At 31.3% G+C, this 15,235-nt stretch overlaps 1 long non-coding RNA gene across 2 annotated transcripts; it reads right to left on the bottom strand.

Annotated features, from left to right (window-relative positions):
• Positions 1-6,855: 6,855 nt before the first annotated feature.
• Positions 6,856-8,877, bottom strand: LOC105343657 (uncharacterized). 2 transcript variants are annotated; one of them, XR_010712060.1, is made up of 4 exons: positions 8,644-8,877; positions 7,884-8,022; positions 7,663-7,749; positions 6,856-7,240 (listed from the first exon to the last, which is right to left on the bottom strand). It is a non-coding gene; the product is annotated as an uncharacterized lncRNA (long non-coding RNA). The 2 variants fall into 2 exon arrangements; XR_010712059.1 differs by having other exon boundaries at positions 7,232-7,354.
• Positions 8,878-15,235: the final 6,358 nt, after the last annotated feature.

Here is a 15,235-nt window from a genome sequence, read left to right as displayed (position 1 = left end):
TGAGGCATTCCTTTAGAATACTGTGGAATCATTTAAATTCATGGGGGCCAATTTTAGTGGATTGTGACTTTTTTGTTCATTCGCGGGAATGTTATTTCCTGGAATCGTCGGTTACTCTCTCTGTAGCAAAGATAACTCTTTCTGAAATTATTTTCGTTGAGGATTTAAATTCGTGGGGGAGGGCACACAGTCAAAATACTAATACATGTACTAGTATACTATTTCACAACATATTTTGTTGATATCATACTGTTTAAAAAGAAATTTGGTTAATCTAAAATATCTTAATTTAGGATACGTCTTAAGTTATATAGTTTCAGTTTACAACTTTAGATACCAGGGCTGCGTTTTACATCAGGAATTATGACTAAGACCAAATTAATAAATGCTTATTTTTCAAAATCTAATAAATGTTTTAATATATTGGCTGTAAAATATGTAAAATATGATTACAGAAATAAAAAAAAAGTAAATTAATGGTTTTATACAAATTTTGTAACTCATAGAGCATTCCATGATACCGAAAATATTTACGACTTTATCGTGGGTTCTTTTGTAAAACGCAGCCCAGGTATGTCTAAGAGTGGTAATAAGATATGTCTTAAGACATATCCTAGAGCATTGTCTTAAGACAGTTCTTAAGATACTTTCATGAACATGGTTAAAGGATTTTAGGTTTTCAATAGACAAGTTGGAACTCACAGTCTGCTTTCAGTCGTCTCAATTTTTTCCCCATTTACCTTTGAATAAACATTCATAACGAGAAAACCTCTGCAATGCCCCTTTTTTTGTTCTTTGGTGTTCAAAAGGATGATGTTTTAGAAAATCTTATTTTGGTAAAACTACATTTTTCTCTCTGTTTGTTGATCTATTACAACGTTTTTTTCTAATAATATTAAGAAAAAGTTATTAGTTATGCAATAACAGTAAGGTTAACCCTGTATTTAACAGCAAATTGTTTGAAGTACAACATAAGACATATTGCGGTGTTTAATACATTTATGCAATCCGTTGATTAACGGAATACCATCATACATGTATGTTTGCATCAATTTCAGGTGTCGGTCACGTGTTGGTATCACGTGGTGTTCTCCTGCTACACGTGAGAACGTTGTCTCATGCTATTATTTACTTACGCGAAAATGATAGCTTGAAATGTGTAGGATGATAATAAAATCATAAACATGTTAAGCGGATGTTAACTAATGAGTATATTTGCTAAAATGTAGAAGTAGAAATTAAACAAAAAATATGAGTATAATACACATTAGGGACACTAATTTGAAATATAAGCATTAGGTGCTAGCCTGACCAACTTGGAGAAAGAAATATATTTTAAAAAAACCCAAAGTTTTGTGAAAATGTAATGATATTCAAATAGTTGGATTTAATTACATAAAATTGTTTATGAATCAACACTTTGCCAGAATTCTTTATGTAGTATGTAGCCAAAGTGTGTGTGTATATATATATATATATATATATATATATATATATATATATATATATATATATATATATATATATATATATATATATATATATATATATTTGATTGCAAACATTTTTCAAACTGTGGATATCGTCGTTTTGTATAAATGCATGGTTTGAGTTCTATTTTTGCCAAAAAGGAATTGGCAAAACATTACGTAATTTTTGTAAATCGTCTGGTTTCTCAAAAAATATAACCGTGTCATCAACGTAAAAAAGGATAAAAAGTGTTAAGTAAACATGGTATACATCTCAGTTTCCAGTTTCTTTTCAAGTTTACCCATATAAAATTGTGTACATCCAGATCAAACTTCAACAACATACTCTTGTTGTGGTCTTATAAATGATATATGTACATTTGTGCTAAAATATCTATAGAAACAGTAAATTTAAGTTTTTTAAGTAGACCAAGTTTTTTTGTAAGCTTTTTTAAAGCAATATGAGCTGTATTTTTTTTTTGAGAATTTAATTTTGCTGCAAAAACATGCTAGTTTGATAAGTCTGCATGTAACTTAAACTTTTATGATAAATAAGATTTGAATAAATCATTAATTTTTGTCAGTAGAATGATTTCTCTTCTAAGGAATATACAGCAGATAATTTTTTGTACAGGACGACAATAATTCAATTTTGCTCCAATTAAGGCTTCTTAACGGCATTTCCACAAAAGTATGGCTAACAGAAATTTAAAAACCAAGATATTTTTGTCATTTTATTAGAAAATAACATTTTCGGGGGGAAAAATTTTCACCATGAAAATTGCAGCTCACATTGCTTTAACAACGATGTCTTTGTTAGTAGACCAACTTGAATTTGAAGATAACATTACTCCTACTTCGATGCTTGTGTTGTGAAACATGTTCCAAGTTGTTCTTCGTTTGTAAAAAAAATATTCATTATTAAGAAAATCGTTTATGTATAATTTTTTATCGTTGAACTTCTGAATATAATTGATGTACATTTGATACTTTGGGGTGACAAAACTTAATCTTATGACGAAAATATAAAAATATTTCAGTTCATACATTTATACAAAAGTGTTGAACATTTATTTAAGTTTTTAAATTATTTGCAGAACTTTCTTATCCATCCTAATTCTAATTCTAGATTTGAAACTAATGATTTATTTGTATTTCATTAAATGTACTATAACTGTTATAAATCTTAACTGTCATGTCATGGCATTGTAATTGTAATATATTATGTACTAGGAGAGGACTTTCTGGAACTTGTGTCCAATCCTTTTGGCATTAGTCAATAAAATATGTTCGACTCATTAAGTGCTTATTAATCAAGTTTTATATATATCAAGTTTTATTATCTAAAAAAAACAAAAAAAACTGACATGAACAGGTGTACACATACAAATATCTTCAAACAGGCATAGTCACGAATTTAGTCAAATTTGTTCTTTTTTATTTGTATTGTTTACAGTGCTATAAGGAAGCAAGATTTCATAGCTTTGCATGAAAAAACTTCCAAGGTTCGTTTGATTTGATTGAACGGGTTGCCAGAGTTGGCAATAAAACATATTTTTTACATCACTAGTGTTGAAAACATGTTAGAAAAGTTTATTCCTGCTTTTAGTGAGAGCACAAGAGTTTCAAGATGGCGGAAAAACGATTAGCAATTGTGAATTTGACATATGCAAATTTGAATTTTAAGGATAAATAATCTTACACTCACTGAGTAGGAATTACTAAAACTTTTGTTTAATTTTCCAGATTTCAAGTAGAGTTAGAGATTAACGGAGATATAAATTAACATGTAAACGCAGCATTGATTTTTTTTTTTCCTTTTTAATAAACTCTCAGTTATTCATAAAAAAAAAATTATCATTGAGATGCATATTTCAATTTAATATATATTTCTCAGATCGGGATAGGAATATCTATGTAGTTCTGTATATAACGGGACACTTCACATCAGACTTACAGAATTAGTGTTTTTAACAAATAAGATCAAAATAGATATGTATTCTGCAAATAATACAGCTTGTGTAAATTTTATACCCAAACATAAGACAGTTAGCCTTGGATCAGTTGACAGGAGAAAATTTATAACATTAGAGCAACATTTGACCTTTTATTCACATCCTTTGCAAATGCACTAACAAAATTCTAGAGTTACTAGAGTTAGTTCAATCAAACGCGCCCATAATCGCAGTAGACATTGTGATGAGTCGGTTGCGCATGCACAGATACCTCTCGGAGTCGTTTGTAATAGAAATATACATCTTTATCGCGCTCCCAACTGCGCATCGACAGCGTTTAAACATGTAACTTTTCATTTTGCTATATTCAAACAGCGACCAAAAAGAGCTGTTGATGCGATCATCGCGCTCTCAAAACTTTTTTTTTTGTGTTTTAACTAGCGTTTATACCGCGCTTTAACTGTGTATCTAGTGCGTTGTCAGGCAGACCACAAAAACTTCGACAATAAATGGCTGTTGTAGAATAGCAAACGACATAGCATCGTCGGATATCCCACGGGTGTTCGCGTCTTTTACTTATCACGTACGTGATAAGTGATTTAAAGACGCGATCACCCATGGGATATCCGACGTTGCCGACATAGTATTCTCAAACTTGATGTGGGTGAATATGTAAGAAATAGCGTTTGTGAATATTCCAGGACCTAATAAAGGACGTAGATGGAATTTATGTCATTTAGTTCTGAAATTGTACTTGCCCTTCTATGTTTTCATACAACAACTACTAAGATTCTTTGTATATCACAATTTTTTTTTTATAAATTAGTTATAAGTTTCACATTGCAATGTACTTTATTCATTAAAACAAAAACTAATTATGGGACGTAGACAAAAAAAATTGTTTGATGAACTGTAGGTTTAGCTCGTTCTTTTTCCCGCGCACACTGGTTCTTGGAGCTCGCTTCGCTCGCTATTATGATAACATTGATTCCTATTTGAGGAATGCAAGTAAAAACAATCAAAAGCTTTATTGGAAGTTAATGAAATGAAAGTTAATGTTAATATTGTCATCTGTTAACTGGTTGTAAAGTTCAAAATTCTTGTTTATTTCCTGCACAATTGTACTATGTACAAATCAAAATTTACCTACGTAATAAATAAGTATAAAGAACGTCTTATACGCGCAGTAAGCGTGCAGGACTCGTTGCGCGTTATGAGCGCTTGTCGTATACTCCTGTACAAATCAAAATTTACTTACCACTAAGTAAAGAACGCCTTGTGCACGCAGTCAGCGTGCAGAACAGCGTGCGTGAATAAAGTTTGTAGGTCAAGGGTCAAACTCATATTGGACCACGCAAAAATCTTTTTTTTTTTCAAAGTATATATACCTTTCGACTTAGCCCTATTTAGCTCATACTTCACATAAACAGAGCTTTTGAGTCAAGAGTGTGTTGTGATCTTGAACCAGTTTTCAAGGTCAAATGTGAAGGTAATAGCAGATTTATAATGAAAATTATCGTTCAGAGCATATCATCTCTTCTTTTGCTCCAACCTGGCTCATATTTCACCTACTTTGAATCAAAGGTTATGCAGTGATCATAAATAATGCTTTTAGAACAAGTGTCAAAGTCATATCATATAAAAAAAAATCTGATATTGAAAGAACATATATACACCCTTAACTTAGCCCTTTTTGGCAAACCCTTTACTAAAACAGGGCTTTTTGGTTAATGGCGTGCAATGATCTTGAACCAAGTCAATGTGAAGTCATAGCGAATCTTTTTATCATCAGTTATAGACCATATATTATTTCTCAGTTGCTTAATCTTTCTCAGATTGATTAAAAAGCCTGCATTTAAGGGGTAATGAGATTGAATTAGAAGTCCTATGCCAGCTGGACAGTTTCTAAGTTATAAGTCAAGGTCAAAGCGAAATTCTTTGAAATTCGTTTCATACCATTGTCCATTATTAAAGTAGGGCCCTTTGAGGTGGTCACCATCTCAATGTTGTTTAGTTAAATAATTGAGATTCACATAAGTTTGTAATTTTTAGAAATGTTGAATATTACCAAAATTAATTTATCACATCTTTAAGATAACAATATTAAGTCTAAGGGAAAAGTATATCTTTAAAGTACAGTTGTTTTTCTCACAAATCTCTTGGTAAAAAGTTGATAAAGCTTTCCTTTTTTTTTAACATTCCAAAAACCCATAATTTACCGTACTAGAAAATAATTTTTTTTTTAAATTTTTGTACAGGACAGACAATTCTTTAAAAAGTTTTAAGTGCAAAAGGTTCATTTAATTGACTACATACTAGTTTGATTAATTTCAGCCTCATGATAATTCTAAAATATATGTTTAAAGCAATTTACATGTAGATCAATCAAAATTGTTAAATTTACCTCAGTTATAGATGGACTACCTTTAGACATCCCAACAGCTGTCTACTCCTCAATATCCTTAATAAACTTGTAAACTCTGAGCCATTCCTTTAGAATACTGTGGAATCATTTAAATTCATGGGGGCCAATTTTCGTGGATTGTGACTTTTTTGTTTATTCGCGGTGATGTAATTTCCCGGATTCGTCGGTTACTGTTTCTGTAGCAAAGATAACTCTTTCTAAAATTGTTTTCGTTGAGGATTTAAATTCGTGGGGGAGGGCTACCCACGAATTCCACGAAATTTGAGCCACCACGAATTCTAATGATTCCACAGTAAGAAGAACTGATACATATAAAAAATCGTATTGTGTGAGAAAAAAATTCGAAATCTGAATTTGATAAAGACATGATATATATGACGACATGTATTCATATGTACATGCATATGCATATACACACCATTGTCTGCATTTACATGGGAAAGACATGCTTAAAACCAGTAGAGTTTTAATATATCAGATTCCCTTGAAGAGCCAAAAGTTTCCACTAGGCAGAGACGATTCCTATTTTTCTGCTTTGAAAATCCTTTATTCACTCCCATTCCTACGATGGAGTTACACGAGTTTGATTTTGTATCATTACTTGTGGGAGTGTTTGAAACTCCGTGTTGGAGAAGAATTTGATTCTAAGCAAGATGACCAAGGATAGCTGATATTTTAAACGGGCGATGAAATATGAAAAAATAAATTGTGGCACGCATTTTACTAACGTTTAAACATGTAATAGGGGGACATAAAATCGAGCAAAATAAATAAATTAAATAAACGCCATTGTTTGCACCAGTAACACATTAGAAATTTTTAAAAATGTAAATGCTTAATATCCTATATAAGTTTATGATAAGGCACACAGTCAAAATACTAATACATGTACAAGTAAACTATTTCACAAAATATTTTGTTATTATACTGTTTAAAAGGAAATTTGGTTAATCTAAGATATCTTAATTTAGGATACGTCTTATATAGTATCAGTTTACATCTTTACATACACAGCAAAATGTGCCACATACGTTTCACATACGTTAAACATGTGTGATACGTATGTGACCTCACGTACGTTTAACGTGATTTAAGTACCACGTGTGTTTAACGTACGTTAATGAACATATGTGAAACGTATGTTACACGTGTGTTAGACATACGTGATACATTCCATACGTTTTACGTATGTGGATCCAACGTACGTTTTTCACATGAATTACATACATATCACATGTAAATGCTTAAAATTAAATTACTTGAATATTTTTAATTTTTCAGTTCATTCATGATATACTTCATCTTGCTGCTTGAATCACTTCAATTGATTACTCAGTAACTTCAGTGGATCTTTGGAAACATTCATTTTGCATTTCCAGCTACTTGTTAATCTAAAATTAGAGTTACAGAAAAAAGACATTTTCGAGATGAAAAAATGAATTTAATTCCTTGAATGATTACATTTAGATTTATATTGTTGTCATTCTTCTGTGCTTTAATAGTTTCTGGAAAAAAACAAAGAAATTACCATTAAATTTCATTTTATGATAAAGTAAAATTTACAAATGCCTCGGTTGCTTTTTTATTCAACAATATTGTTAAAGAATAACAGGATCCATTTAGATTTTATTGCAAATACATTACAACATGAAGAAAGTTTACAATTGTTAATTATTTTTTCTTTTATTTGCAAGCTCTCAGAGAGAGAGAGAGAGAGAGAGAGAGAGAGAGAGAGAGAGAGAGAGAGAGAGAGAGAGAGAGAGAGGGGGGGGGGCAAATAGAAGGTCAATCACAAGACAAAATAATTTTTTACCTCTAGTATATTCATCCTGATTTTTGTCCACCTCCAACTTCTTCCTTTTTAATGTTTTGCCATGACAATGCTTGTTTGAACTTCTTTCTAAAATATTACTATAAACTTAAGTACATACAATCATTTAAATACATGATAAAAAATATAATTTATACATATAAAGGGGGGGGGGGGGGTGACTGGATACATGCCTGCATTAATCCTTATCTAAATTGAATTACCTTAATCTGTCACTAAATTAGCAACCACATTGCAACTGTCTGAACTTCGCGAAGAACATTTGGATCCTGGATCATTCATTACAAAATCTTCAGGCTACATCAAAACAGATCTTTGAAACTTTTGTATCATATCCATTTGCTACAAATTATAATACGTGCATTAGATAAATAGATATATCAAAATTTTACACTTACTTACTAAGAAATACAAATGTAGGTGTCATGCAACAGATTATTATTAATGATCCTGAACACCCAGTGACTTCTACTTTTTTCAAAAAACAGTCAATGACAATGTCATAGAAATCCATACCATTGAGTTATTTATTAGGTTGAATTTGTATGGAAAAATTTTTTCCCAGCGGTGTTGATGACCCTTAAAAAATGCATACCTATAAAAATGTTTCAATTACCATGCAATAAGAATACAACTTAATAGAGGCAATTCAGTAACCATTTCACTTAGTTGCAATGGAAGACCTACTCGTTACTTTGCATAGGCTTTGCTCTAGTTTTTCTCTACTTTCAATATTTCAGTTTTCAAATGCGTCTTATCCAAGATCGACATATATTTTATGGGTTTTAATAAGTATTGATTCTTCTAAATTAACTAAACCAAATAGCTGCTTAGTTGTAGCTCTCTGGGGAAACATCATTTTTATCGTCATTAATTCTACATGTTTACTCTTTTGCCATCGGTAATTGTACGATATAATTTTCAAATGCAAGTAAATAAAAACAAATGCTTGACAATCATTACCTCTGCTAAATTCATCCTGCAGTTCGATCTGCTGCCTCCGTGACGTAAAAATGTGACGTATGTTTTGTCATCGACAAAACTAAAACCGATTTCGTATTAATTCCGGATTTCTTATCGAATTCATTTTAAGAAGACACGTGGATTCTGTTAATGAAACAACTTTATTTATGCATAACTACATAAAAAATTTAAACCAATAAACATGCACAGTAGCAAGGCTTTTCTTCACACACGTTCACATGCATTCATTTTAAAGACAAGAGTGATAAAGCAACATGTACATGCAGATCATGCGCGGATCCAGAAATGTTTCCGGGGGGGGGGGGGGGGGGGTCCGAAGGATAAATTTGTTTTCCCGAGGGGAAGGATCCGAGGTATATTTGCGATAATTTTACTGTGTAAATTTTATTAACTTTCATTTTCCGGGGGGGGACCCCTCTGACCCCCGCCCCCCCCCCCCCCCTTAGATCCACGCATGCAGATAATTTGTCAAGTTATTCAAATGCATGCCTTCACACATATGTAAAACATATATTATTAACGCACGTGTAACATATGGTTTTTAGAACTCATGTTAACCATGTGTTTATTAACATATGTGTAACATGTGGTTGAGATCTACATATGTAAAACATATGGTTCACATATGTTTAACATATGTAAAATCTAACATATGTTAAACATATGTGATGTTGAACGTATGTTATCACACGTATGTTAACCATGCGTTTCTCAACATATGTGTAACATACGGTTTGACTTCACATGAGTGTCACATATGTTTAGCGTATGTTGTACATGTGTTAAGTTCAAACATATGTGAAACGTATGTGGCACAATTAGCTGTGATACCAGGGCTGCGTTCTACAACAGGAATTATGACTTACGACCAAATTAATAAATTCTTATTTTTCAAAATCTAATAAATGTTTTAATTTATTGGCTGTAAAATATGTAAAATATGATTACAGAAATAAAAAAAAAAAGTAAATTAATGGTTTTATACAAATTTTGTAACTCATAGAGCATTCCATGATACCGAAAATATTTACGACTTTATCGTAGGTTCTTTTGTAAAACGCAGCCCAGGTATGTCTAAGAGTGGTAATAAGATATGTCTTAAGACATATCCTAGAGCATTGTCTTAAGACAGTTCTTAAGATACTTTCATGAACATGGTTAAAGGATTTTAGGTTTTCAATAGACAAGTTGGAACTCACAGTCTGCTTTCAGTCGTCTCAATTTTTTCTCCATTTACCTTTGAATAAACATTCATAACGAGAAAACCTCTGCAATGCCCCTTTTTTTGTTCTTTGGTGTTCAAAAGGATGATGTTTTAGAAAATCTTATTTTGGTAAAACTACATTTTTCTCTCTGTTTGTTGATCTATTACAACTTTTTTTCTAATAATATTAAGAAAAAGTTATTAGTTATGCAATAACAGTAAGGTTAACCCTGTATTTAACAGCAAATTGTTTGAAGTACAACATAAGACATATTGCGGTGTTTCATACATTTATGCAATCCGTTGATTAACGGAATACCATCATACATGTATGTTTGCATCAATTTCAGGTGTCGGTCACGTGTTGGTATCACGTGGTGTTCTCCTGCTACACGTGAGAACGTTGTCTCATGCTATTATTTACTTACGCGAAAATGATAGCTTGAAACGTGTAGGATAATAATAAAGTCATAAACATGTTAAGTTGACGTTAACTAATGAGTAGATTTACTAAAATGTAGAAGTAGAAATTAAACAAAAAATATGAGTATAATACACATTAGGGACACTAATTTGAAATATAAGCATTAGGTGCTAGCCTGACCAACTGGGAGAGAGAAAATATTTTAAAAAAAACCAAACTTTTGTGAAAATGTAATGATATTCAAATAGTTGGATTTAATTACATAAAATTGTTTAAGAATCCATTTCCCAACACATTGCCAGAGTTCTTTATGTAGTATGTAGCCAAAGTATATATATATATATATATATATATATATATATATATATATATATATATATATATATATATATATATATATATATATATATATATATATATATAGAAGTAATGTGCGTAAATTAGACAATCTAATGAATCTAATGTTTATTATTTTTGATTGCAAAAACATTTTTTTTCAAACTGTGGATATCGTCGTTTTGTATAATTCCATGGTTTGAGTTCTATTTTTGCCAAAAAGGAATTGGCAAAACATTACCAACCTTTCGAAACTGAAATCTGCACATACTAATGGCTATCCCTATACTTTACATTGGAGCAGAGACATAACATATTATTTATGTCTGTGATTGGAGATAACCAGGGAGTTTAAAAAATAGGGGGAAAATTCTCTATTTGCTTGCTTCTCTCTCTCTCTCTCTCTCTCTCTCTCTCTCTCTCTCTCTCTCTCTCTATATATATATATATATATATATATATATATATATATATATATATAAAATCTGCGTATTCTCCAATTAGACTAATTTAAAGAGATAGTGCAGCACATTTTATAAAAAAAACGACATGAAAAACATTTCCGATTGGGTTGGTATTTTTGTTCTACTCATGAAAGTATAAACTTTCAGAAAATTACAAAGTTCTCCATGAAATAAATCTAATTATTTCATTAAAATTAATAATTACTTATAACCTATACATAATAACATCGCAACGTGTTACGGGGTTCAGCTTTCTATACTAATACGCATGCGTATTTACCGTAAACAAAGCACATGCAGGGCTTGCGAAGATGTTGGTCGATAAAAATATGTCATTTCTACTTCTCCTAGATAATAATTGTTCAATGTTGTTTTTTTTTTATTAAATAACCACAATTATTATTTTGTAAGCATGTATTTGCTTGTTTATCATAGGAGTTGCTACAACCTAAATTCATATTTGTAAATGAGGCCCCTTGAGGGGTTATTTGACATATTTGTGTGTTCCAACAGGTAAGCATAAACGCCGGACGAAACGTGATCAGAAAATATAACGTGGGCCACGAATCCAATTAGCACAATATATAAATAATTCTTTCTAAAACTGTTTATTTGATCTCACCTGCAAAGTATCAAAACATAGTCACATCCGTTGTATACCAGGAAATGACGTCATTCAGTCATTTTGCAAGATATGCAGAAATTAAGTTGTTTCTCTCAATTCTCTGAAAATTAATTACATTTCTTCCTACAACTCTGCATCTTTGATTTTTCTTTTTTGTATTTCGTTTCTAGTGTTGGAATTCTTTTCGTTTTGCTCTTGAAAGCTGAACAAAATTTAAAGATACTGTATCTCCGTACATCCTTGTGATTTTATCATTTCGATTACTTTAATGTCAGAAAAAAATACAATATGCTGAAATGATATACTGTATCGTTTGTTTATAGAAACCTCGAGATATTATTTATATACTCCGTTTATTCTCCTTTCTAATTAATGAACTCTTGTTAAACTTGGCAAATCAATTAGCCAACTTCGATTAGGAACTGCACTTATTCTGAAGATGAAACACACAACCACGCGATTTTTAAATGGAATGGAAAACATGTTCTTCAGAGGAACCTTTATCTTTATTTCTAAATGTTTTTCATGCTCAATTAAAATATCTAAATCATCAAAATATTGAGCGTCCGGGAGTACATAGGTAAAAAAAAATAATAAGCTTGATATTTCGTAACAGCAGAAAAGACTTTCTCAAAAAGGTGAAAGACTTGAATTAGAGTTGAGTTCTGCTACAAGGTTGGATAGAAATATACAATATTTGCCCATTTTAAAACAAGATCGGCACTTAATTGCAAAGACAAGTGATCAAATATGACTTGTTGTCTTGCTAACACCTGCTTTGATTTTAATTATCATTGTGAAAACAACAAAACATCTATTTTCCGTGTCATGCAGCTGCTTATTGTTTTAATCCACCTATCTTCAGACTCTTGCCAATCAAAAATAGGGGCAAATAAACATACAAATAATAGGGGCAAACAAACATACAAATAATAGGGGCAAATAAACATACAAATAATAGGGGCAAATAAACATACAAATAATAGGGACAAATATACATACAAATAATAGGGCCAAATAAACATACAAATAATAGGGCCAAATAAACATACAAATAATAGGGCCAAATAAACATACAAATAATAGGGCCAAATAAACATACAAATAGTAGGGGCAAATAAACATACAAATAATAGGACCAAATAAACATACAAATAATAGGGGCAAATAAACATACAAATAATAGGGGCAAACAAACATACAAATAATCCAGCAAATAAACCTTTTAATTAAAAAAAAATAATTCGCCATATGTAAGTTTTGCCAATCTTCACTTTTAAACAGTTTCGCCTCGTCCTGAATTCTCTCACACAAAGCTGTGTTTAAAAAGAGATAATTTGAAACATTGAAATTCTATCAGTCTTAAATTCGCCCGCTGACAACAAGGGCGGAAGGGGCGAAAACAAGAAACATGGGCGGTCACATCGCTCACCAGAGCAACAATAGACTAAATAAAATCAGCTTAAAGGAGTCATAGATACAATTTCTAAACAACATCGAATAATAGATCCTGCATAAAAAAGTCCCCTGTATATTCTTATGTTAATTATTAAGCTCATTTATTACATGGTTTACAGTAATATCACATAATTATTTGAGCAAAGTAGTTCTTGAGAAGATGATCAGACTTAAGATCTAGTAAAGGAAATGTGCCTAGAAATTATATCTTGGAGGGTTGCTCAATAAATAAAAGAATATTTTTCATATCTGAGCATGATAAGCTATTTTTTATCTTACTTCACTACTGATATGTGATCAACTTAATTTATACGGCGTTAATTAAACCTAAGCAAAAATGGAAGAGTTTTCTCTCTTTGTTGGACCAAAATAAATATAGAATAATTTTTTTTTTTAAATGTATATAGTTTCCGTTTTTGAAAATATTTCATGTTACTCTTCTTAAATAATTCAGTTACATCATCCTTCAGTGTTGATCAAGAACAGGGATTTGTTTTTCCTTTAATCCTTAACATATCTCTAGTAATCGTAATATTTCGTTAATTTGATGACGACTTGATGTATCATTTATTTTACACATATAACATTTTTACCCAAACAGTCGAGAGATGCAATTGAAAATTCTTTACTATAACCAAACATTAAGTACAATTTTTTTTTATATATAAAAATTCAATTCCCACATCATGGTTCTTTGAAATATTTCATTAAGCTGAAAACAATAAAAGAACCCTTAATTATATAGTCAGCAATCTTCTTATATTGGCTCCAATTCCTTGATTTGGCCTTCTTTTTTCTAGTCCCGCGTTTTGATTTGTATTGTCCTTTTTGAAAATTGTCGGAATCCTCCTGTGTATGATCATGTATTGTATGTTTTTTGTTACTTCCTGTTCGAGTGTTGTTACATCCTGTGGGACGATTGTTACATCCTGTTTGAGTGTTGTTACATCTTGGCTGCAAGCTCTCTGAGACGGCTTGTGTATTGTTACTTCCTGAGTGAGGAAAGTTACTTCTTGTTTGAGTTTTTTTCAATTTCAGAGCGAGAATTATTTCCTTTTGACACAACTGCGTTAAATTTAGATTTTTCTGATTGTCTGAGACAACATAATTTAATACCAAATCGAACTCTGTTCAAACCTGCTCGAAAAGTATTCAGTAAGTCACTTTGATTGCTGAAGTTTGTTCGCATGTTCAGTCTAGCTATAAACTTGTCTTTTCCAAATGCGGAGTTTCTTCCGAATCTCCTCCGAACTTTGTTTACCGGCGATGGACCAGTTTTGCGTCCTGAGTGAAAGCTGGTGTAGAATATAACGTTACTTTTATTCGTTGCAAATGGTCTTTGAATGGCAGTGCAATCGTATTTTGTTTGAATAAAACGCTCATTAGCTTTTGTCGACAACTCATGATTTTGATCAGAGGCATTTGCGAATTCGTTAATTTTTGAGCTGCTTGTTCCAGATATTCTGTTGTTTTTCCCTTTATTCTTCTCCTTAAAATATGCGTGTTGTTACCTTCTTATATCAAGCGGTGACTTACTTTGTGTTAGCTTGCTGCCGGGTCCTTACAATACCTCCTGGATGCGTTTTAGTATGTCCCAATTCTTGCAACTGATGATAAAATATAAATCATTATTTAGTTTCAAGTACGATACACTCGTCTCATAATCTTGTCACACTGCACATGTACTATTGCACACTTTAGTACAAAGAAAATGATAAAAATCTAAGCTTTGCATTTGGTCCATTTATATTCAACAGCGCATTTAAATTCCGCTAGCAATCGAGCTTGACGATATTAAAGTTAAAGGTTTTTTGCAACTTCTAATTAATAATGTTAAACACATGCACTAAACAAATGTGTAATTAGTAAAGAGGTTGTCTCCTGATACAGAATCATATTTGCAAAACTCTCCAAATTGATTTGTATTACGGTTACACAGCTAAATGAAAAAAATTACATGTACCTAAGAACTTACACATCACCAAAAAGACACCCTTTTATTCTTATGATTCAACAGTGAAGTAAAGATCTGAAGTGAATATGCCTTACATTTGAAACAA

The sequence above is a fragment of the Magallana gigas genome, chromosome 1 (assembly GCF_963853765.1).
Source record: "Magallana gigas chromosome 1, xbMagGiga1.1, whole genome shotgun sequence".
NCBI classification, from domain to species: Eukaryota; Metazoa; Mollusca; class Bivalvia; order Ostreida; family Ostreidae; genus Magallana; species Magallana gigas.
The sequence above is the reverse complement of the archived record's forward strand: the minus strand, read 5'-3'. Positions and strand labels throughout refer to the sequence as shown.